At 34.3% G+C, this 25,463-nt stretch overlaps 1 pseudogene; it reads left to right on the forward strand.

Annotated features, from left to right (window-relative positions):
- Window positions 1-6,454: 6,454 nt before the first annotated feature.
- Window positions 6,455-25,463, forward strand: part of LOC116751063 — a 53,940-nt pseudogene continuing 34,931 nt past the window's right edge.

Raw genomic sequence — 25,463 nt, forward strand, 5'->3', positions numbered from 1 at the left:
GTTCAAGCCTAAATTTTATTCCAATCAACGGGCTTTGGAAAAGCCCTAGGAATTGCCCAAAGATGTCACTTAGGATTGCCTGAGCCTGGATCATATAATAAATTAGTGGGCTGGTCTCCCATTTGTAATTCTAGAAACTTTTCAGGACTTTTCCAATTAACAGTTTCCATCCAGTGCTGGGCCTAGGCTTCACAGACAAGCATATGAACTAGCTGATATGAGTCAGAGAAACTGGGTTGATAAGTTTGGATGACTGTATTAAATTCCTCAGCAAATCTGTGAGGATGATCAGTTACTTTGGGAAAATCTTTGACTATGGCTTACAGTTCAGCATTAGTCCAGGGTACATAAGAAATTAAGGGTTTAGCTTCTGGATCCCCAGAAGGCTTAATTTAAAGGGACAGGTTCTGACAAATTTAGAGGAAAAAGTATTGGGCAGAGTTTCAGAAAAAAAGGGGAAGTTCAGCAAGATAATTTGTATGCATGACCAGTGGGTATAGAGGAGGCATAGGTAGTGTAAAAGAGGAAGAAGATGGCACCAACGTCAGAGTCGAACCACAGGGAGCCACGGGAGAGAGACAAGATGGCACCAGAGGTGGAGCTTGAAAAAAAGAAACCAAGGAAGAAGAGCCTGAGTCTTTAAGACCCATTTTATCTTTCTTTAATAGTTTGTTTGACTCTGTGAATCTTAAAAATCTTATTTTGCAAATGCAGAATTTTAGACTCCTGATAACTTTTGCAAGCCTCAAAATACCAATCAAAATAGGCATACGAGTCAATTCTAGAAAGTTTTGAGTTATTTAATACAATTCAGTTTTAATGTAATTAAGTTTGGGGATTTCAAAAATTCCCCATAATGACCACTGATATTCTAAATTTGTTTTGGTCATATTGGTCCATTTTGTTGCAAATGCACATGAAGAAGGACAGTGGTTTTTAAACATAAAATAGGCTGTGTTGTGGGTGCCCTTAAAAAATTTAAATAACTGGGATCCCATTTCTCAGACGTTTTTCTCTAGAGTTAAGAACAATTTTCAAACAGTTCAAATAGCTCAACTCATGCAGCTTGCAAGCTAATACTAGCCAATTCTAAGGAAATATCGAAGCCAAAGGCTTTTCAGCCAGTTTACAGAAAACAACCCCTATTCCAAAGGAATGGGTGCATAGCTGAATTGGCACAGTTTCTGTGAAGCAGTCCCTGTTCTGGAAGGAATAGGCCACTAGCTTCTCAGTCAGCTTTGGCTGAAACAGTGATCTCAGAATCAGACCAAAGTGCCAAAGGAGCATTTGCATACAGAATAACACCTTAACCAGAAAGATGAAACCTTAAAATTGATCCCAAATAAAGCCTGAAGAGTTTCAAAAACAAAGAGGATGTGAGCTTGGATCCAGGAAAAAGATGTAGGTTCAAACTCCAGGCTCAGCGAGAAAAGCATTGAGTGACAATGGGCTCAATTGTGGGAACTGCACCTGTTTGCTCACCAGGCCCAGTGCCTTCGGGAGTCTTCTCTGTTTCCTCTACAGGCCATCAAAATGTTTACCTGACAGACAGCCAAGTATTTCTCCAGAAAAGATAAATTTATTCAGGATCAACAGAGAATTGCAATTCAAGGTCTGTAACCATGTTGAGCCACATGCAAGTTTCCACACAGCAAGGAATGGAGAACACTTTTATAGAGAGGAGAAGGAAGTTGGGAGGGCTAGAGTAAACAAAGAACTCATGGCTTTTCATTGGTTAAGTCCTGCCAGGAAAGAAGAGGAGTGTTTCTTTTTCCTATTGGGCTCTGCTATCATTGCAGGGTGTGAGAGCTCCCCCTCTGGTCTCCTGATTCTATTTAATTGAGGTTTCTGTTTATTTTATTTTTACATAGGGACTCAGGAAGTATCTTGATTTATCCAATTTTTAATGTGTGATAGGTCTGAAAAATGTTATACTGGACAGGTGTTTTGCCGAAAGCCTTACTTTCGGTTTCAAGGTTCATAGGATTTGCTGGCAAAATAACACTCAAGTTAAACAAGAATTTAGAGAGAGTTTATTGAATTAACAAAGATTACAGTATACTAATTAAGAAAAGAATAGTATAACTAAAAAAGAATAGTAAAGACAGAGGTTTATACATCACCAAATTGGAGAAGCGCTACATCCAGATCCAAGCAGTGCTGCGAAGTCCCTTGAACAGCAATCTGGAGTCCCAATTGGGAAGGTCCCGGGCTGTGAGTCCGCCCCATGGATGAGACTTCAAACTGTAGTTCTGGGGGCTTCTGTTTATAATCCCAGGCTGCAAACTGATATCATCAGTGTGCATGCAAAAATGAAGCTCTGGTTCAATATGCTGTTGGTTCAATGCAGCTCTGGTTCAATATGCTGTTGATTTCACCATGTGAGTCACAAGATTTTCCAGACCCCGGGAGACTGGCCAGGTCCCCAGGGCTCAAGAAATTCCAAGACCCACTCCCTTTCTAATTGTACATGCTGCTTGAGTTGTTAGTAACAATTGTTAGGTGTGCAAGCAGGCACCCAGTCCAGGCAGGGTCACAAGGTGGTCAGAGGCCTTCCTCTGCCTCTGAAGCCTGAACAGGACTACTTTACCAGTTTTCCCAACAACAGGTGAGAACTTTTTGCCATTACTACAGGGTAGGAAAAGGTATTTGCTGTTGTGTGCATAGAGACCCATGTGTGCCCACATGTTTAAATTGAAAGAGCTATACAGTTAAAGAAATTTGTCATCTGATGCACTCTGACTGAATACAATACAGAGAAGAAAGGACTATTTGCTCAGTTACTTCTTCAGATTATTGCTTCTAGGCAAGTTAGTGGAATGATTTCCAGTCAAGACTCAGGATCATCTATGTCAGGGAATAATCATTATCAACAATAAATGAATACAAGCTATGCCACGGAAAACAGTTGTCCCTTGCTATCCACCAGGGATTGTTTCTAGGAGCCCCCTGATGCTATAATCCAAGAATGCTCAAGTCTCTTATATAAAAATAGTGTAATACATTGAATACAGTTGATCCTCTATATCTGCAGGTTTTACACCACAAACTCAACCAATCAAGGATTGAAATTGTCTTATTGATATTTCTGTGTTATTTTAACTTTGACTTTCAAATTTATTATAAGGAGGGCCAGCAATTTTATTATTGATAGTGATTCAACTTTGAAGTGCACATTTTTCTGTTATACTTTTTGTAAGCATTATGTCAAGTTAAAGAATATCTTGAAATTTTAAGTTAGCAGTTGTAGCTGCTTATCTGTTTGAATCAGGATTTTATCTATATTATGCAATCCAAACAAACAGAAAGACATTAGGTGTTAGGCTAATGTACAGTAGCAACCATCATTTAATAATCTTAAAAGATTATTAAACTTTTAACTCTAAACAGCTTCAATTTTCTCATTAGTTGAAATGATAATAAATAAGTGTTATCTTAAGAATAAACTTATACTAGTTACCATGTTTATATTTTTATATATTGAGATTCTATATAGATTTTGTTTAAAAAAATTACTCATTTGCTAACTACATTTAAAACCACTATTCTGAGTTATTAATCAAAAGCGAACCTGAAAAAGAGAGGTAGCACTGACAGAGGGTTAGGAATTCTAGGATAAATCTAATTTTAGACATTTAAGGTTTGATGCAGTGACATTAACCTACATAATAGAATATATTTGTAGGTTACCATTATAATTTTCCAAGAAAAGTAAATGTGGAAAAGGTCCCCAAAGAAGTTAAAAAGGAAGGAGAATACAAAGAGCTAAGTTTAAGTCTAGAAGGCATCTCACAATTGAGAGAAATACATAGAGGAGAAATTGCATAGTATATATTGAAAAATTTACCTCACAGAAATCCAGTTTGAAATACATAGAGTACATTTGCATTCATGCTGTAAAGCAAATATTGTTATTACAATTATGCCCTAGTTTGAAATCCCTGGTTCAATGTACCAGTGATGCTCTTTCCATTGGGAGGTGGATTCTATTTCTCTACCCCTTTGAATATAGCCTTGGGTCTTGCTTTGATTAATGGCATGTGTCAGAAATGACACATTTCTGTGCTGTGCAATTTCTGAGCCAGTCACTAGATCTTGTATTCTCTTGTAATGTAGGTATCGCATGTGAGGAAGTTCAGCCTGATCTAGTCTCCTTGAGGATAAAAGACACCTAGAGAGAGGCCCAGGTACTCTAAATGTTGCAGATGAACCCAACCGCAGCCAACTTCTCAGCTAGATGCAGCAGCATTAAGGAGCACAATTGAAACAGCACAGGAATTACCCACTTAGATCAAAGATTTGTGAAAAATAATACACTGCTGTTTTAAGCTACTGCATTTGAGGTGGCTTCTTATGTAGCAAAGTGTAACTGTCACACTGGGCAAAACAGGTTCTTTATGTTATTACTTTCACTGAATTTCAAATTCACATGTGTCATATTCATAACTGTGGCTTAATGAACAGTGTGATATTGTATAAGGTTTTCTGTGGTAGTTGAAATTAGTAGAAATGTTAACAATTATTTACTCCTGATGTGTATGAAGGCATATTACAGCTAAAACTTAGGGATCAACTAAATTTTCTAGAGGAAAGAATGTAAGGTTTAGAGATAAAGAATCAATTTAAGGTGACAATTTGAGAAGAATTTACTAGCTGGATGATTTTGGTCAAGTTATTTCATCTCTCTAGTTCCCTATTTCTTATTTGGTTAAAAAGCATTTTAAGGCACATAATCCCCAAGTTTGTAAAATAAATAAATAAACAAGCAAGCAAATAAATATATATATATATTTTGTTGTTGTTGTTGTTTCTGTGTCTGTTTCTAAACTGTAGTTCGGCAAGTCCCTTAGAATTTGTTGCCAGGATTTCATTTCCTTTGTTTAGCATTATGTGTAGTTGAATGTAATCAATGAGCAGATTACTGAAAATACAGCCCCAAATATTTTACTGAAAAATATTTTAAGATGATTGAAACAAGTTTTATGACAGGTTATCCATTTCAATACTAAGTTATAATATCATTTTATTCACGTTAGTGTTAAAAAGAATAGAATCTGAGAATTAAATAAGTGAAACTAATGTATCTCTGACACTGACAGCCACAAACTAAAACTATGAATACTGAGTGAATAGATGAAAGCTGTATAAGTAAGTAAATAAATAAGATACATCATCTGTTTGCATTTGTTAAATAATATCATATTCATGCGGTAAGAATTCTTTGCCACAGACTTCTGGGTGTGGTATTTTATTCATTCATTGCCAGCATGATAATCAATCATCTTTGACATATGTGACAAGTCAAATAAGGAAGAAAAAAGTACTTGCCAAAATATTGCTCACAAAGAGATGACACCAGAAACCCTTAATGTTGTCAATTTGAAAAATTATGTCAATCATAAGCTTTGATTTTGCTGCCTGTGTTTATTACAATGTTTGGTATGTAATTTCATTTGTATGTCAAAAATCATTCTTTCATTTTTAGATATACCGTATAATGTAGCACATTAAAAATTTTCACTTTTATTAGAATTTTCACTTGAAAGTTCAGGGGATAAAGGAATTTAGAATAATGACTAGAGGATTTGTGTGGAGTTGAGATACACAAATATTATTAGTCTCTTTGAACTACTTATGAATGGCTTATACGCTGTTGAAAAGTTAACTAAATTAGGGTCTATTTTGTTTTATGATATTACTTGTTATGTTTAAAGACACTAGCTATTTCAAAATTGTAGTTGTCAATGGCAAAGAATGAAAATAACTTTTTGAAAAATATATGCAAAGAATTTTATTTAAAATAATTTTAGATCGATAGTGGAAATAGTTAAATAAAAGTACTTAGTCTCATAAAAACTCAGTTTTGTTTATACAAGTTGCTTAGCCCTAATTTTTTTAAAAAATTCACTTCTTCATAAATGTTTTACAGCCATATTTACCTATAGATTAAAATAACATCATGAATTTTCATGCAGTCATTTGGGTTTCTTTCTTAAGTTTATTTCTACAAGAAAAAAAAAGGAAAAAATGGAAGAGATTTATTATATTCCATTAATTTTCTTTAAGGCATATCTAATATTCTTGCCTGCTATGAGAATGGTACTGTGTTTATTTTTGTACTAATTTAATTCATATAGTCAAATCAAAATTTCTTGATTGGAAAACCACTATTTCTGTAGACCAATAGCTATATGTTTCTCTCACTTTAGAAAATTATGTTAGACAATAATTCACTGTCCAAGAGGTTTCAGATGCTTTTCTCAAATTGACATACCAAAGTACCTTAATCAATAGTTTACATTCTTAATATCAATGAGATTGTAGTTATTCAATGATATGAACTGTACTCTACATCACACATATATTTAATATGTTTTTTAATCAATCATTAAAACCTCATGTTGTAGAATGAGGATAAGATGAGAAAAATCCCTCCAAAGCACTGTCAGCCTTCATGGAGTGTAATGCCAAAGCTCTGAAGGCTGAGACAGGGCAATGGAGAGGAGAATTTACTGGATCTCCTGAGGTACAGAAAGTAGAGCAGAGAGATATCACCAGTCATCCAGATAGCTCACATACAGGCTTTAATGCAGAGAAGAATCCTCAAGGTTTGAACACTGATAGCTGGGTTTTAGTATTTAATTCACTGGAAGCAAGGTTACTCTTTGAAGAACACTATTCAAGGTAACTAAGAAATGTCATATGATACATGTGATGTTAATCAAAATGCAAATATACATATGTTTGAATAAGGAAAGTTGAATAGCAAACTGAATCTGAAGTCAGAAATTCCCAGTCTTGGTTTTCCAAGGACTATTTGGCCACTGGAAAATCAGTTATTCTTTTTAGACCTAAGTTTCCATGTCTGTAAAATGAGAGATTTGGACTTAGTGATCTCTTTCAGCCTTAAAATTCTGTGATTCTTTGTTGACCTATGTCTCTTACCTTAAGTTCAGATTGGTAAGTCATATTTAATAGAGAAATTAAATGATAAATCCTTATTATTCCATGTTAAATTAAGATAAAGATAAAATAGTAATAGAACTATTATTATTATTTCTTGAGCATCCACATCATGCTCTTAAAAACTAATTATGTGCTTCTTTCTTATTTATACCATGTATTATTTGGGCATCAAAATACAAATTTTAATTTAAAAAGAAGAAAAGTAAAATAGAAAAGCAATTAGTTCATCTTTGATATTATGAGTTATCAGCAATGAAGAGAGGATGGGAGCTATTGGAACTGGTAGCAATGAATTAAAGTGCGGACCAGAAAGTAACTGTATATCACCTGAAAAATTATAGAGATTTAAAAATTCTTATTTATGGGTCCTTGAACTTGATAATGAACTCTTTGTATAAGATAGATATCAAAATAAAAAAGGTATGTCATCCTTTATTTGCTCACATATGAGATTAAAAAGCATCTTCCTAAAGTACAGAAAGTTGAGGAGCTTATCTTACTGTGCATTTTTGGTATGCCGCAGATATTTATTGAATCAGTAAATGGAAAGAACTACATTGTTACTTGGTTAAACAGCAGAGGTCTCGTATTCCTGGTCATGATCAAAGAAGAGCCATGAAAAGAGAAATTTAGAGTTTGTTTTTTTGCTTTTAATAGGGGAGTTTCTAAAGGAGCATACATTAAAATTTAACCGAAGTGGAGAGCAAGAGAAATGAGACTCCATAGAGTAAGACAAAGAAGATGCCAAGGAGTATTGTGGGTCTCTTGCATCTGCTGAGAATGTGATTTTATTAGCAATTTATTTTATTGAAAGAATGTAAGAAATGTGAACTTAAGGTCGCAAAAGATACATTTATTAATTTATTTTGTCCATTTCCTAAAATCTCTTGAGGCTCAGGCTTACCTGTGGTTTTTGAAAAGATTTCTATTATCAATAAAGTAGTCTCCTACATGACAATAAAAATTTGTGTAAGATACACACAAAAATGAAAAGGATATAAATGCAGAAGAGAGCAGAATTTATTAAACCATTTGGACCATTTAATATAATTGGAGGAAATATCTAGGCCAAGTTTTTGAGAATGAATAAGTACTCATAAAATGAATAATAGTAAATGGTATTTTAGCACATAAATATGCATAAAGATATGAAATAAAATAGTATATTAAACTAACTACTAGTAATTTTACCTTCCTGTAATGTGATGTCCAAAGATTAGGAAACAACGAGAGAGGAGGAAGAGACAACTTAAGAAGCCAATGCAGTAATCCAGGCAAAAAGTGAAGAGGACCAGATCTAAATTAATTGTGGAGAATTGGAGAGAAAAAGTAGATTCAAGGGGTACTTAGGGAACAAGATCTTTGGGATTTGGTGATTATTGGGAAGTAGGGGATCTTTTAACCACTTTATATTTTAAGACCCTTATTGGTCTTTAAATAAATATGATGGCAGGAATTATTAGGTTAAAAATATTCCCTGAAGTGTTTACATGTGGTTATTACATTTATATGCTCACCATTTAAACACCTAGATAATTAATCTTTCACTTTCATCCAGATATTTTGTCGATGAGTAGACAGAGAAGCAGTTAAGATTACAGTGTATGTTTTACAAATTATAACAAAAAAAGAGAAAACTTATTAAATTTAATCAGTGTGGATTTATTTAAATTCTAATGTCAGTTAAATGACATAGAGCAACTTTTGTTTTGGGTGCACCCCATGGCATGTGGGATCTTAGTTCCCCAACCAGGGACTGAACCCGCACCCCTTGCAGTGGAAGCGCACGGTCTTAACCACTGGACTGCCAGGGAAGTCCCAACATTTTTATGATATGCAAAACTTTTAAAATCCTCCTCACTATTTTGAGAACGTACTTCAGAAATACCCAGAAACATCTTTGCTTTTAGTTCATCAATATAAAAGGATGAAGTAGTAATTCCTTTCTGTCAGAGTAGAGGTATGTTTTAGCTCCTTTTCTCATAAAAACAAAACTACAGCAACTTTCCTTCCTTTGATATATGCTGCACCTTTTAAAATATCTCTATCTGTGTCCCCTTCCACAATATAGCTAATTAAATTGTTTTCTTACACACCGTAAAGGCAGCTGTAATGTCCTGCGTTACTAAAAATGACTGAAGTAATATAATTCTTGTTAGAACTTGTTTGATTACAGACTTGCTCACTACAATCAGGCATCAGCAATTCCTTCTTGAGAAAAAGAGGAAATAAAACCTATTTCAGAATATTTCATTGTTTAGTAATGATCTTTGCTGGGCACAGTCCTAACAGTTGTTTTGTTGCTAAAAAAAAATAGAAAACAGGAAATTATAGTTTAGTAATATAAGGAATACTTATAAAAAGATATTCACTTTATTTAGCTTCCTCCTAAAATACAACCAGTATCAAGAAATATTTATGAACCTGGGGTTTTATACACACATACACACATTTCTGTGTGTGTATACATATATATGTGTGTATATAATTATTAGATATAATCAATAGATGTATTTATTGGCTATATTTTGCTGCTTAACTAACAACCATAAAACCTAGTGGATTTAAACAACACTTCTTTTAGCTTCTAATTCTGTTCATCATCAGTTTGGGTTGGACTCAGCAAGAAAGTTCTCATGATGGTTTAACTTGAGTCTTCTCATATATCTGCAGTCAGCTGCAGGTCTGGTGGACAGCTCTGCTTTTAAGGTTTGAATGACTGTTGGCTGGGGTAACAGCAGCAAGTGGGTTTATGGATCTCTCATCATCCAGTGGCTAGTCCAGGTTTGTTTCCATGATGGTGACAAGTTTCAAGAATGGAGAGAAGGCAAGCCCCAGTGCTTAATTACTATTGAAGCCTCTGCTTGTGACACATTTGCTACTGTCTCCCATTGGCCAGTGCAAGTCACATGGCCAAGTACAAGGTCAGTGCAGGATGGAATTTTGCAAGGGTGAGGGATACAGATGAGCATGGAGACAAGAATAAATTAGAGGCAATTGTTGTGCACCAGTTTACCACAACATGGTACTCTGAGGGTATGCGTGTGTCTATCTACTTATCTATTTATCTATCTATAAATCAGTAGAATAAATGACTAAACTCAGCTCCTACATTTAATGGTACAACCACTGACCCATAATTGACCATTTCATTGAAGCTAAGGGTGTGATTTGAAAGAAATGATGTGGCCAGAACAGCATTGTAGTGTATAACCTCTTCAGGTGGCATTTTATATGTTCTGAACTCTTCCTTCCTAATTACTAATGTATCTACTTGTTTTTAATCTGGAAAATTATATGCTTTTGCAAATTGCAGTGGCAAACAGACCCTGAGATGGCCTCCAATGATTCCCACTTTTGAGTATTCATGCATTGTGTAATCCCCTTACCTGTGACTTGCTTTTAACATGTGGACTATGGGAAAAAGGATGTCATTCCTCCGATTACATTACATTTGATAAGACTGTCTTGCTAGCAGTCTTGCTCCCACTGTACTGCTGGCCTTGAATATGTAAACTGCCCAAGAAAAAGGGCCACGTGGCAGGGAACTATGGCTGACCTCTTTCTAGGAGCTGAGGGTAGCCTTTAGCTGACAGCCAGCAAGAATCCAGGGCCACCAGTTTGGAAGTTGATTCATCCCCACTTATGTCTCCAGGTGAAAATAAAGCCCAGGTGGACACCCTGAGTGTAGCCTGTGAGAGACCCTGTCAGAGGATCCAGTCAAGCTGTGCCTGGACAAAGAAACTATAAGATTATAAAAATGCATTGTTTTGAACCACTAAATTTTTGGTAGTTTGTCATACAGCAATAGAAAACTAATACACAGGCAAATATCTACTTGAGTTAACATCCACATATCCACATTAAAAATGTTCAAATTTGGCCTTGTTTTTCTTTAAGGCTAATTTTTACACAAAGCTTATCAAAAAAAGCAATAACTACATGGAAATGTATAAATTTCTTGCATTACACATTTTCCGACTCTGTCAACATATTTTAATACATTATACTTCAGATCAAGACAAAAGTCCTGTTTAATTAGCTTTGGGAAGAGAAGACTTAATCGAAACAATTTAAAAATTATTGTTTTCTCACTGTGTTCAGCTCTTAGCCCTGACATGACATATGTGGTTACAATCTTATTTTTTCCAAAATAGTAGGAAATAATTACTTTCATTTTTATTGTATAAAGTACTATAAATTTACAATGGCTAATCTTCAAGTTAATTATGTATTTAACTTGAAACCATTTTAAATATATGCAAAGTTCTTCATGTTTCGTGTCAAAAATAAGTGTTTTCTTCAACTATATAAGCATGGCTTTAGTGAAACAAAGAACTAGAGCCTGTTTTTGCTATTTGTAGCCCACAGGAAAAGAAAAAATTAAATACTAAGAGCTTGTATTTTGAGGTTTCTTACAGAACAATATTTGATCATTATAACTTATAAAAATATATCAATTATAAGTAACAAGTTTTATCTTTTTCTGTTACACAATTATTTTAACAAAAAGCTGTTCTTAACATATTTTATTTTCATCTTCTGTAAATATAGGCACTTTGCTCATTTTTATGTTGTGTGAAATGAATATCAGATGGTAAAAGATCATTTTGATATGATTTTGACATTAAAGCATTCTGTACCTATAAAATTAATGCTATGGTGGTACTGTTAATGAGTTAGAAGCCCAATGGAATTGCAAGGGAAATACTTGGAAGGAAAAGGCAACAGTATTATTAGGATTAATATTGCAAGTACTTCCAGTTATTTTCCCTTTAAGACTTCTTTCCTTTTTCTTTCTTTTTTTTTTTTTTAACTTTCCACAGTTAACATGTCTATTTGAAAGGGAAGTTTCAAAATCAAATCCTATTATGTCATACAGTAAAGTAGCAGAGGCAAAAAGACTTCTGCTGTCTTTAAGAGTTATTCTGAGGAGAAAGAAAGCATGAGTGAATAGAGGAAGAGAAAAGTGCAGGTGATGACAGCCTTAGAACTATGTGAATAACACACAAGATTTTATTTTTTCTCAGCAGCTATTCATTTTATTTTTTTAGGTTGTACAACATGATTTTCTTTTAAAAGTGTACAATGTGATGTCTTAATATATGTATACATTATGAAATGATTACTACAATTAAGTTAATTAATACACCCATCACTTCACATAGTATCACATTTTTGTGCATGGTGAGAACACAAGATATATTATTTTTGCAAATTTCAAGTATACATAGTATTATTATTTCAAGTATTATTAGCTATAATCACCATGCTGTACATTAGATGCCCAGAACTTAGTTCATTTTATACCTGAAAGTGTGTACACTTTGACCAACATTTTCCCATTTCCCCCACCTACCAGGCCGGGGAACCCAGCATTTTACTCTCTGATTCTAATAGTTCAACTTTTAAATTTATGTTAATTAATTAATTTTATTTTTAAAAATATTTATTTATTTATTATTTCTTTATTTATTTTGGCTGCGCCGGGTCTTAGTTGCAGCTGGTGGACTTCTTAGTTGCAGCATGCATGTGGGATCTAGTTCCCTGACCAGGGATCAAACCCGGGCCCCCTGCATTGTGAGTGTGGAGTCTTACCCACTGGACCACCAGGGAAGTCCTTATTTATTTATTTTTAATGGAAGGATTCTTTAAATTCTACAGTGCTTTATGGAGTTCAACTTTTTAGATAATGCAAATAAGTGAGATCATACAATATTTGTCTTTCTGTGTCTGGCTTATTTCACTTCACATTATGTACTCCAGGTTCAACCATGTTGTCACAAATGGAAGGATTTCCTTCTTATTTATGGCTGAATATTATTTAATTATATATTATACCTAAAATATAATATATACAATATACGATGAATATATGACATATACATATATTGCAAATATATAATGTTTTCTTTATCCATTCATCTGTCAATGAGCACTTAGTTTGTTTCCACATTTTGGCTCTTGTGAATAATTCTGCAATGAACATGGGATTGCGTGTATTTCCTTGAGATATTGATTTCATTTACTTTGGAAAATCCAGAAGTAGAATTTCTGGAAAATATTGTAGTTCTATTTTTTTACTTTTTGAGGATCCTCCACATTGTTTTTCATAGTGGCTATACCAGTTTACATTCCCACAAACAGTACAAGGGTTCCCTTTTTTCTGTACACTTGCCAACACTTGCTATCTCTTGTCTTTTTAATACTACTTATCCCAATAGATGTGAGGTGATTTTCATTGTGGGTTTGATTTGCATTTCCTAGATGATTAATGATGTTGAACACCTTTTCATGTATCTGTTGTCCATCTGTATGTCTTCTTTGGTCTGTTCAGGTCTGTTGACCATTTTCAATCAGGTTATTTGTTTTCTTGCTATGAGTTATATGAGTTCTTTACACATTTTGGATATTAACTTCTTATAAGATATGTGATTTGCAAATATTTCCTCTCATTCCATAGGTTTCCTTTTCATTTTGTTGATTGTTTCTTTTGCTATACAGAAACTATTTAGTTTGATGTAGTCCCACTTATTTACTTTTGTTTTTGTTACCTGTGCTTTTGGTGTCATATCCAACAATCATTTCCAAGACCAATAGAAAGGAGATGTTTCTTTCCTATGATTTTTTTCTAGGAATCTTAGGATTTTGGGTCTTACATTTAAGTTTTTAATCCATTTCAAATTAAATTTTATATATGGCATAAAATAGAGTCCAAATTCATTCTTTTGCATGTAGTTATCCAAATTACCAACACCATTTATTGAAGAGACTATCCTTTTTGTATTTTTCTTGGTGACCTTGTCAAAATTAGTTGAATATAAATGTGTGGGTTTATTTCTGGGCTCTCTGTTCCATCAGTCTATGTGTTTGTTTTTATGCCAGTGCCATAGTGTTTTGATTAATAGAGCTTTGTAATATAATTTGAAACCAGAAAGTGTAATTCCTCCAGCTTTGGTTTTCTTTCTCAAGATTGCTTTGGCTGTGTGTGGTCCATTTGGCTATTTGTCGTTTCATGAAAGTTTTATGATATTATTTCTATTTCTGTGAAAAATGTTATGGGACATTTGATAGGGATTGCATTGAGTCTGTAGATCACTTTGCATAATTTGGCAAGTTTAAAAATATTAATTCTTGCAAACCACAAGCATAGGATATTTTCCATTTATGTCTTCCTCATTTTATTTGTGTCTGCCTCAGTTTATTTCATCAGTGTCTGATAGTTTTCAGTGTGCAGATCTTTTACCTCCTTGGTTTAATGTACTCCTAAGTATTTCATTCTTTTTCATAGTATTGTAGATGGGATTGTTTTCTTAATTTCATTTCAGGTAGTTTGTTTTTTGTATATAGAAATGCACCTGACATTTGTATATTAATTTTGTATCCTGTAACATTACTGAATTTTTTTTATTGGTTCTCAGAGTTGTTTGGTCTTTAGGGTTTTCTCTATATAGATCTCTATGTAGATCATGGCATCTACAAAGGGAGACAGTTTAACTTCTTCTTTTGTGATATGGATGCCAATTATTTCTCTTTCTTAATTTCTCAGGCTAGGAACCACAGTAATATTTTGAAAAGAATAGAGAAAAAGTTGAAAATTAGAGAAGTGTTAAAAACGGGCACTCTTGCCCCTGATCTTAAAGAAAAAGCTTTCAGCTTTTCACCATTGAATGTGATGTTAGCTGTCATATGATGTTCTTGTCATATATGGACTTTATTATGTTGACATTCACTCCTTCTATATCAAGTTTGTTGACAGTTTTTGTCAGAAAATGATGCTGAATTTTGTTGAATACTTTTTCTATCTATTGAGATGATCATATGGTTTTTATCCTTCATTATTTTAATATGTTGAATCACGTTTATTGATTTGCATATGTTGAACTATCTTACTATTTTTGCATTCCAGTGATAAATCCTACTTTATCGTGGTGGATGATTCTTTTAATGTCTGTTGAATAAGGTTGGCTTGTATTTTATTGGGAATATTGGACTGTAAGTTTCTTTTCTAATGTTGTCTTTTACTTCCATTGTTATGAAGATGATGTTGGTCTCATAAAATAAGTTTGAAAGTGTTCCCTCTCTTCAGTTTCTTGGAAGAATCTGAGAAGAATTGACATTAATTCAGTTTTAAATGTTTGGTAGAATTCACCTGTGAAGCCATCTGGTTCTGGGCTTTTCTTTGAAGAAGTTTTTGTTTACTGCTTCAGTCTCCTAACTTTTTATTAGTGTGCTTTAATTTTCTGTCTTTTCATGATTCAGTCTTGGTAGGTTGTATGTTTCTAGGAATTTATCCATTTCTTATTGTTTATCCAATTTGTTGGTGTATAATTATTTATAGTAATCTCTTATGATCCTTTCTATTTTTTTTGTAACAGTTACAATGTCTCTTCTTTCATTTATAATTTTATTTGAGTTCCTTCTTATTTTTTCTTAGTCTAGATAAAAACTTGTCAGTTTTGTTTATCTTTTCAAATAAGCATCTTTTATTTTTATTGATCTTTTCTATTGTCTTTCTAATCTCTTTCATTTTTTTTGCTTTTATCTTTATTATTTGTTTTCTTATACTAATTTTGGGCTGCATTTGTTTTTCTTTTTATATTTCCTTGAGGTATAATGTTAGGTTGTTTGAGTCTTTCTTTTTTCTTAATGTAGATGATTATTGCTATAAACTTCCCTCTTAGAACTGCTTTTGCTGCATCCCATGAGTTATAGTATGTTTTTTTCCATTTTCGTTTGTCTCAAGATACCTTTTGATTTCCCTTTTGATTTTTTCTTTGGTTGTTCCCTTTTGATTTTTTCTTTGGTTGTTAATTTTCACATACATGTAAATTTTCCATTTTCCCTCCAGTTATTGATTTCTAATTTCATACCATTGTGGAAGGAAAGGATAATTGGTATGATTTCCATCTTTTAAAATTTGTTAAGACTTGTTCAGTGGCCCAACATATGATCTATGCTGGAGAACATTCCATGTGTGTTTGAGAAGAATGAGTTTTCTAATTCTGTTGGGTGGATTGTTCTGTACATGTCTATTAGGGTCATTTATTCTATAGTGTTATTCATGTCTGCTGTTTATTGATTTTCTGTCTGGACGGTCTAGACATTGATGAAAGAGGGGTAGTCCTGTTGTATTATTGTATTGCTATCTATTTCTTCAGTTCTATTAATGTTTGCTTTGTATATTTAAGTGCTCCAATGTTGAGTGTATATATATTTACACTTATTGTATCCTATTGATGGATTGACCCATCTGTCATTGAATATAGACCTTTTTTGTTTCCTGTGACTGATTTTGACTGAAAACCTATTGTGTCTGATAAAAGTATTGCCTCCTGCTCTATTTTGGTTACAATTAGCAAAATATCTTTTACCTTCCCTTCTTTTTCAGCCTATGTGTGTTCTTAAAGTTAGTCTCTTGTAGGTAGCATATTGTTAGAACCTGTTTGTTTTAACTGTTCCACCACTTTGTGTCCTTAGATAGGAGAATTTAGTCTATTTATATTTAGAGTAATTATTGGTAGATAAAGACTCCTATCACCACTTTGTTAATTGTTTTCTAGCTGTTTTGGCATTCCTTTATTTCTCCCTTCCTCTCTTAGTATATTTCTTTGTGATTTGCTGATTTTTTAATAGTGGCATGATTTGATTTCTTTCTTCTCTTTTGTATGTCTACTAGAGGTTTCTTCTTTGTGGTTACCATGAGGTTTACATAAGACATCTTATAGTTATAAGTCTGTTTTAAGCTGATAACACCTTAACTTCAGTTGCAGAAACAAAACAAGCAAAAAACTGCACATTTACTCTCCCCAGCACACCTTTTATTCTACTGATGTCACATTTTAGATCTTTTTATATTTTGTGTCCATTAACAAATTAGTGTAGCCATATTTGCTTTTAATACTTTTGTCTATTAACTTTTATGATAAAGTTAAAATGATTAATATACCACCATCACAGTACTAGAGTATTCAGTATTTGACTATATGTTTACTTTGAGTTTTTTAATTTCATATGTTTTCATGTTGTTACTTTAGTGTCCTTTTGTTTAAACTTGAAGATCTTCCTTTGGGATTTCTTGTAAGGCAGGTCTAGTGGTGATGAACTCCCTCAGCTTTTGTTTTGGGGAATATTTCTGAAGGACATATTTGCCTTTACCAGATATAGTATTCTTGGTCAGCATTTTATTTTTCTGTGAGCACTTTGAATATAGCATCTTACTCCCTCCTGTTCTGCAAGGTTTCTGCTGAGAAATCTGATTTCCTTGGGGTCAGTGGGGCTAAGTCCTTGTATGTGATGAGTCTCTTTTCTCTTACTGCTTTCAAAATTCCTTTTCCTTTTTTTGATCTTTGACAATTTGGTTATAATGTGCCTTGGCATAATCTTCTTTGGGTTACTCTTTCTTGGTCTTTGAGCTTCATGTAGCTGCATGTCCACATCCCTCCTAAGATTTGGGAAGTTTTCAGCCATTATTTCTTTAAATATGCTTTCTATCATTTTCTCTCTTTTCTAGTTCTCAGATTCCCATAATATGTATAAATTTGCCCTTTTGATAGTATGTCATAAGTATGCTTTCTTCACTCTTTTTCATTCTTTTTGTTGTTGTTCCTATAACTAGCTAATTTCAAATGGCTTGTCTTTGAGTTCATCTATTATTTCTTCTATAGGACTGAGTGAGCTTTTGAAGCTCTCTATTAAAATTTTCAGTTTTGTTATTGTATTCTTAAGCTACAGAATTTCTGTTTGATTCTTTTTTATTGTTCTATTTCTTCATTAAAATTCTCATTTTTTAAAAAATAAATTAATTTGTTTATTTATTTATTTTTGTCTGTGTTGGGTCTTCATTTCTGTGCGAGGGCTTTCTCTAGTTGCAGCAAGCAGGGACCACTCTTCATCGTGGTGTGCGGGCCTCTCACTATCTCGGCCTCTCTTGTTGTGGAGCGCAGGCTCAGTAGTTGTGGCTCACGGGCCCAGTTGCTCCGCAGCATGTGGGATCTTCCCAGACCAGGGTTCGAACCCGTGTCCCCTGCATTGGCAGGCAGATTCTCAACCACTGCACCACCAGGGAAGCCCAAATTCTCATTTTTTTTCATTCATTGTTTTCTTGACTTTGTTTACTTATACATCTAGATTATGGCATCTCTTTGAGCTTCTTTAAGATGATTATTCTGAATTCTTCGTCAGACAACTTGTAGATCTCCATTTCTTTGGGGTCATTTACTGGAGTTTTATGATTTCCTTTATTGGTGTCATGTTTGTCTCATTCTTTGTGATGTGTGTCGCCTTGTGTTGGTGTCTGTGTATTTGAAGGAGCAAACACTTCTTCTGGTCTTTACAGACTGGTTTTAGCAGGTGAAGATCTCCTGTTAGGTCCCTGGGCTGTCACTGTATTGTCTCTATGATTACAGTTGAGCAGGATTGGAGCCAAATCTCGCGGTTGCTGCTAGGTCCACTTTAGAGTCTTCTAGTAGGGCAGGCACTAGTGCAAGTGCCCATTTCAGGGTCTACAGATAGTGGGCTTGTTACCAGGTGTGTGGATGGTTGTGGCTCCCTACACGTCTCTGGGATGGCTCCTGACAAGTCACTGGGCAGGTCCCTGGGTAGATAGAATTGGCCCTGGACCATGGCTGAGAGGGACTAGAAACATCACAGGGTTGCTTCAGCATCCACTGTAGAGACTGAGGTCAGCGGGTCTACCTCTGGGGGAACAGATCAGCATGATTCCCAGTGGATCCCTGGGTAGGCAGGATTGCTGTGTGACTGCAGCAGTGAGCGTCTGGAGTTGGGTTACAGGGCTGCTTAAAGTTCCATAGTTTGGTGGGCTTACCTCTGGGGTTCAGATGGCTGTGTCTCCAGGAAGGTCCCTGGGTGTGCAGGAGTATTCTCAGTCTGCGGTCGAGAGGAGCCAAGTTACAGGGCTGCTTCAGGATTGTTAGTTGGACTGAGGTCAGAGAGCCTGCCTCAGCATGGACAGGTGTGTCTGCTGACTGGTCCCTGGGTGAATATGAGAGTATGACTGATGGCCAAAATGGCTGGAGCCAGGCTTCAGGCCACCAAGGTCTACAAATGGGACCAAGGTTGGAGGGCTTGGGCTTGTTACCTGTGGCATGGGTGAATGTGACTCTTGGAGGGTTCCTGGCAGATGGTGCTGGTGGCAGGACCAAGACCAAACAGGGCTATAACTGATTCTACAGGGGGACAGAGCTGTTTCCGGGTCTGTATCTGGAACCACAGTCAGTGATTCTGTCACCTGGGCATGGACCTGCCTTCTCAAAAGGTCCTCCTCAGTCTTAGGCTCCATTGGGTTTCACAATCTCCTCCCTGGATCCAAAAGCTCCCACAAAGTCACTTTGTCTGTGGATAAGCTGTCAAATTATTGTTGCTGAGAGAGGATATCAATGGGGGACTTTCTATTCTGGCATCTTTCTGATGTCACTCAACATACACGTTTTTAGTTGGGCATGATGGTCACTCAGAATGTAACAAATAGCTGGAGTAGTATCCACTTTCTCAGTATTGTTTAAGGACATGGTTTAAAGGTTATGTTGATAAGGTAGAGAACAATAGGGAGAATGTAAGCAAGCAGTTTAGGTTGAAACTTTATATATTTTTTTCAGAGGTCATTATGGTATTTCTTTTATTTTCTTTTATTTTTTTTTGCGGTATGCGGGCCTCTCACTGTTGTGGCCTCTCCCGTTGTGGAGCACAGGCTCCGGACGCGCAGGCTCAGCGACCATGGCTCACGGGCCCAGCTGCTCCGCAGCATGTGGAATCTTCCTGGACCGGGGCACGAACCCGTGTCCCCTGCATTGGCAGGCAGACTCTCAACCACTTTGCCACCAGGGAAGCCCTATGGTATTTCTTAAAAACTAAGCTGCCTACCAAATAAGCACAATGATGAATAACATCAGAATGTTGTGGCAGGAAAGAGTCTTCATGGGGGTGAGTAAGAATCAGCCAGTGTCAGTTCGCATTTCTCCAAAGCCTATAGAGCTCATTAGACAGGGGAAAATTCATGATTATGTTGCATATACCATTCCACATTTTCATGCATTTTTCTAAGTCATTTACTTGGAGACAGATTTCAGCAAAAGCAAATATATCTCATTTCATTTAGGATGCCAAGATGGTGTGACATTTTTGCAATCGAGATGGTATTGGTGGAATAACACAATTCAATGCTTGATAAGTATCATTTTCTCAAGCCAAAGGAATTTAAAGTTTGAGTATTACAAAGTCCATTGCAGAAAAAAAAAGACAAAAAAAAACCCCACGGTGGATATAAAAATAAATTATTCAAGTTTCAAGGAATGATAATAAATGAAGCCACTTAAAATTTCACCATATTCAATTAAACAAATACTACAAGACAAATGGTAATGCATTTGAGCAAAACAAACAATAACATTTCAAAATGGCAGTATTTATATTAGAAACATTGAGTATCAATGATGCTATAATATTTTTCAAAACAGTCTTTTTCAGAAGAATGTAAATAACTACTTTAAATAAGTTAGCTCTCATAGAATATATGGAAAGGATGAGAATTTAGAAATGACCTAATGAAGTTTTCTCATTGTTTCAATGAATAAACTGAGACCAAGGATAATCAATGACTCATTCTAAAGTACTAATTGTGACAGTCAGAACAAGGATTCTTAGCACCTGATCTGAACTCTATGCTCTTAATCTATATTATGCAACAGTAATTGCTTAATGCATATTATTATGAGAAAATTGAAAATTTTATAGCTCTAAATTTAATACTTATATATCAGGTTAAATGTTTAAATTTTTGTGAGCATGTAGAATATAACATTTATAACTATGGATCTGTATATGTTTACTATAACTACAGACCTGTGTATATACAAGTATATTGTATAAACTATGGATCTCTGTTTATAACAAATATGCTGATTAAAATCTCTTTGATTTATTGTATAAGGTTACTAGTGTTAATAGTTAAAATATTTATCCAAATAATGAATAACACTGTGGCTATTTCTTCTATTCATTTCATGAGTTATCTCGTGAGATCTTATATGGTTAGGTAGATAATCCTGATGTGTGATAGATGTTAGGAAAACTGGATGGATTAATAATTGATTAATGACCATCAGCTATTGGTAATGATATCCAAAATTTCTTGGTAGATCTTATACTTGGAAAAAGTGTCTCCAGTTGTGTAACGATTCATCGTGACTCTCTTATTCTTTATTTTTTCTGAATAATTTGAGGATTTAAAAAATTTTGTGTAACAAAATGTTGTGTAACAAATTTTGTGTAACAAAATTTTGTTAGAATATATCTCAAGATGATAACATTTTGTTAGTATTAGAGACAGAATCCAGAAATACTGTAGAGAGAGAAGGAGTAAACTGAATTTGATTAAATAAAATTTAACAGAAGTAAGTATAAGACCTTCTATTTGCACTGAAAAAAAGTAATAAATACCAGTGCCATAATTTATGCAAAAATATAGATATTTTAGGCAGCCATTAATTACCTCACTGTGGGGCATTTAAGTTAATTATTTTTTGCTAAGTCCTCAATTAATTAAAGAGTAGTAAATGAAAGATGCAGAACACTAAGAAATATGTACCAATAAAAACGTTTTTCAATATGGTTGTTGAAATTTAAGGTAAATTACACAATAAGGTATTATTCACAATTTCATCAGCTTTAAGCTGTCAGTTTGTTTAAACTGTTTCATGTATACATTCACAAGCAGAGGAGAGTGCCACCTCCTGCCCACCATTTTAGGTAATGTAGACAAAAAGGATTAGATCACAGAAAATTTCTTCAATCTTCCCTAAATCCATTTATCAGTTGCCTGCCTTCCTAAGGTAATAAACAGAGATGATCCCCAATTGCAGCTTCAGCGTCTCCATTTGAAAGGAGGGCATCCTCTGTCATTTATAGAAATTTTATAAAGTAGAAAAATGCAAAATCCTCATGTCATATAACTATATTTAAAGTCAAAGAGCATCTCACACTTTTGTTTCATCTCTTTGTAATTTATACTAATCATCTCATTGGAAGTGGACAGCCTAAGCCTTATGTTGCCATATTCTCCTAGTAAAGTAAATAGAAATAATTTATATAAATTGATAGTGATGCTCATCTTTATTTTTGCTTATAAGTTCATAGTATTTGGTTAGCTCTAGGTATTAAACTTCAGGAGATACTTCAAGTAGAACAACACAGGTGATAACGATGAGATAGAAGGATGTGTTGAAATAATGTGACATGAAAAATAATTGAAGGATATAGGTTTTATCTGAGTGTCTATGTGTGTTATGGTAGCTGCCTTCAAATGCATTTCTGTACAACTTTAACAGTGGAATTAGTGGAGTTAGGATCTATAATTATAAAGTATAGTAAGACAGAAACAGAGCTCACAAAATGAAGGACCTGTGTAAAAGAGAAATCTGTATATGACATAGGCAGTCTCAGGGTTTGAAAATTTCTGATTGTGGAAAAGGTTCATGCAGAGGCTTGACAGTCATTTGTCAGGATGCTGATTCTTTAGCAATAGATGTTCCTTCCCTTTAAGCTCAGAAATTCTATGATTTTGTGTGTTTCTTAGTAATATTCTTCATCTAGCATCATAGTCTAACACAGAATTTATTTGGCACAGATTTGTAATTCTTACATATTATGAGGTAAATATAACCATCTGTGAAACTGGAGATAAAAGAAACATCAAAATTTTAAATGAAAAAAAATCCTGTGCTGCTTTTATTCAAATTATGAATAAGCCTCTCTTATGTGTTTCTTCTTAGTATATGTATGTGTTGATATTAGTGTGCATATGTAGAGCAGGGGCGAGATGAGCAGATAAACACCTCATAAGTAGTAAACTCACCGTTCTCTCTGGAGTCTAGGAAGTGTTACACATTTGAAGATTTACTTCTTTATGATATTTGGCCCAAATTTTCTCATTTTAACTCAGTCCATTTGTTCATCTCATACCTTAATAGCCTCCTCAGTGAAATGCTCAATAATTCTTTATCCTCTCTCTTCTTATACCTTTCAGATATTTGTAGGCTTTTATCATCTTACCTGTTAGTCATCCTTTTGCACAGTTATAGAGACTTCGATTCTTTAATCATCTTTCATAAGTCAACACCTATATTCCCTTAATCATTTCTGTTACGCTTCTCTGAACTTCCTTTACAAGTCTTTTATCTATAGTGTTCTGGTACTGAGATGTCTAAAGCCAAGTTTTTCATACTAAGTAAGGATGAGTAAGTGTAGCAAACCTGGTCTTGAGGTTTTCTACATTGGGAAATAAAGAGAATTACTGTTTTTCTGTGCTGTATTTTTCTATAGAACACAGAAAGACTTAAGTTTCTTTTTTGAAGTTTCTTCAAAGTTTCTTTTTTGAAGTTTCTTCAAAATACCTTGGTTAGAGGGAGAATCTGTGTTGGTAAGAGGCAGTTGTTTGTTTGTTTTTTTTCCTTTTCTGAATCTGGCTCCCTGTGTTATATTTCCTGTCAAAGTATTATTCATGCTTTCTGGTTCTAATTCGAAGATCAGTGTTTACATTTACTCAATTTACCCTTTTCCTTTTTTTTAGCTCTATTTATTTTAAATTATAACTTGGATTCAAACATTTTGTAAGATGATACCAAAATATATCTAATACATTGGGAAATATGGGAATTTTCAGAATAATAAAGGTAACTGCCTTAAAGGAGTAAAATTTAATTACATCCTGGACATTAATCACATTTGAAAGTAGCTGCTTCAATTTTTAAATTCCTGTTTTTGGAGTTTATAGCTTGAAGAAGAAAGGATGCAGTTTTACTCTTTCTTTTTTTCCCCCCTTATATTTCTTTTAAACTAGCTTCTGAATATGAGCTCTGATTTCTACAACTGTCACCAACTCACACATCCTAGAACCATTATTTAATTTGATTAGGGGCTTTATTCTCCTCTGCCCTATAGTCAAGTTCTTTCTACACTTTGACTCTAGGTCTCCAAGAGACATTAATGTCTTTGAAATCTATCTTCTCCTTTCACTGACCATTTTCCCTTCTTCAGCATTGTCATTTTCTGATCTCTAAGCTGAAGGGAAAAGTCACCAAACCATGGAATCAATGGAGAATTGAAAAGCTAGGAATTCTTCTTTAAGTACTACCTCAGAAATATAATAGATTTCTTATAGCTGTCCATTAGACTTTGACTTGGCAATCAGTTCTTACCATGCAACTAAAACACAGAAATAAGTAGTTTTGTAGTAATGGAATTAATTTGCAATATACTGAAAATGAATTGTAGTTAATAAGTACACGAATCACCTTGTTAGTATTTCAAATGAATTAATTTACTTCAGGCAATGATGGCAATCATGAACTGAAGAGGAGTTTTATGTATGCTTTTTAACATGAGAGAATAAGACAACAAATTAAGTAATTCCTTCAAGACCAGTGATTCTGGCTGTTATGTTTTTTAATTCAAGTTACTTGGATAGCAATACAAGCTTGTTTTGAAAACTTGGAACCAGCTTCATTGTTGAAACCATGATCTATAGCTGAAGTTATAGATATACTTTGTAATTTAATACACACACACACACACACACAAAGGGTTAAAAATTCAAAGCAGGCAGTGCACGCATCAGGTAATTAGGATTAATATGTTGTTTGGAATTAAAGTCGTATCCTTTTAATTGGCACATCTCGGTGGGAATAGAAATACAAACTTGTAATTAGGTGATTGGCCTGATTATCAAAGCTTCATTGGCATAGATTGTGCAGAGAGAGTCTTTTTTCTTTTGGCTTGAGTTTTTCAAACAACTATAGCATGTTAAGGGAGAAGCTCTGAACAGCCATAATAGGGCTTCGATGTTGCCTAAAATGAACAAGTGTATACAGAGTGAATCATCTAAGCCTGCTAAAGTATTTCATAACTGTATGTGAGAATCAGCATTTTAGAAATAAAAATGCCTGTGTTAGCTTAGTAAAATAATCTAATTTTTAATATTGATAATAAGTTAGATATATTGAACTAAAGCCTCTACCAATTAAATGGATTTGAAGTAGGTGTGTCATTGTTAGGCACCAATCAGTTTCAACTCTGATCTATATTCAGGAGTCCAACCATGTAACTATGGGGCATGCAGACAGAGGTCAATAAGCAAGAATGATAATTCTTTTCTTTAATCTAATAAAAAGGCTTATGGGGGGAAAACCCCTCTAAAGTTAAAGAGCTGTAAACAGTTAATTGGCCACTATAAATTGTTTTTATGAGTATTATGTAGTATTATGTTATGTAGTTATTTAACAACATGTTATTGTTGTTTTCTTCCCCTCATGCTGTTCTCTGTGTTCCTGATAGTGGGAATCAGGATTTCAACAGATAAAGTCATCTAATTCATATTGTGATACAACAGACCAAAATAATTCATTGAGGATCACTTAGGCACTCTTAGTTAGGAATTTGTAGTGAAACAGAAAGGGTCTGGGCACAAGTTCCTATACTTAAGA

The sequence above is a fragment of the Phocoena sinus genome, chromosome 3, assembly GCF_008692025.1.
Source record: "Phocoena sinus isolate mPhoSin1 chromosome 3, mPhoSin1.pri, whole genome shotgun sequence".
Lineage (NCBI taxonomy): Eukaryota > Metazoa > Chordata > Mammalia > Artiodactyla > Phocoenidae > Phocoena > Phocoena sinus.